Genomic DNA, 1,331 nt, shown 5'->3' with positions numbered 1-1,331 from the left:
CACCGAGAGACTATCTTCTAGTCTATCTATACCACCAGCCCGAAGGCTAGCAATATTTATATCATGCACCACCGAGAGACTATCTTCTAGTCTATCTATATCACCAGCCCGAAGGCTAGCAATATTTACATCATGCACCACCGAGAGACTATCTTCTAGTCTATCTATATCACCAGCCCGAAGGCTAGCAATATTTATATCATGCACCACCGAGAGACTATCTTCTAGTCTATCTATATCACCAGCCCGAAGGCTAGCAATATTTATATCATGCACCACCGAGAGACTATCTTCTAGTCTATCTATATCACCAACCCGAAGGCTAGCAATATTTATATCATGCACCACCGAGAGACTATCTTCTAGTCTATCTATATCACCAGCCCGAAGGCTAGCAATATTTATATCATGCACCACCGAGAGACTATCTTCTAGTCTACCTATATCACCAACCCGAAGGCTAGCAATATTTATATCATGCACCACCGAGAGACTATCTTCTAGTCTATCTATATCACCAACCCGAAGGCTAGCAATATCTATATCATGCACCACCGAGAGACTATCTTCTAGTCTATCTATATCACCAGCCCGAAGGCTAGCAATATTTATATCATGCACCACCGAGAGACTATCTTCTAGTCTATCTATATCACCAACCCGAAGGCTAGCAATATTTATATCATGCACCACCGAGAGACTATCTTCTAGTCTATCTATATCACCAGCCCGAAGGCTAGCAATATTTACATCATGCACCACCGAGAGACTATCTTCTAGTCTATCTATATCACCAGCCCGAAGGCTAGCAATATTTATATCATGCACCACCGAGAGACTATCTTCTAGTCTATCTATATCACCAGCCCGAAGGCTAGCAATATTTATATCATGCACCACCGAGAGACTATCTTCTAGTCTATCTATATCACCAACCCGAAGGCTAGCAATATTTATATCATGCACCACCGAGAGACTATCTTCTAGTCTATCTATATCACCAACCCGAAGGCTAGCAATATTTATATCATGCACCACCGAGAGACTATCTTCTAGTCTATCTATATCACCAACCCGAAGGCTAGCAATATCTATATCATGCACCACCGAGAGACTATCTTCTAGTCTATCTATATCACCAGCCCGAAGGCTAGCAATATTTATATCATGCACCACCGAGAGACTATCTTCTAGTCTATCTATATCACCAACCCGAAGGCTAGCAATATTTATATCATGCACCACCGAGAGACTATCTTCTAGTCTATCTATATCACCAGCCCGAAGGCTAGCAATATTTACATCATGCACCACCGAGAGACTATCTTCTA

Source organism: Convolutriloba macropyga, unplaced genomic scaffold (genome assembly GCF_964194025.1).
Source record: "Convolutriloba macropyga unplaced genomic scaffold, txConMacr16.3 SCAFFOLD_1445, whole genome shotgun sequence".
Lineage (NCBI taxonomy): Eukaryota > Metazoa > Xenacoelomorpha > Acoela > Convolutidae > Convolutriloba > Convolutriloba macropyga.
This window is presented reverse-complemented; position numbering follows the sequence as displayed.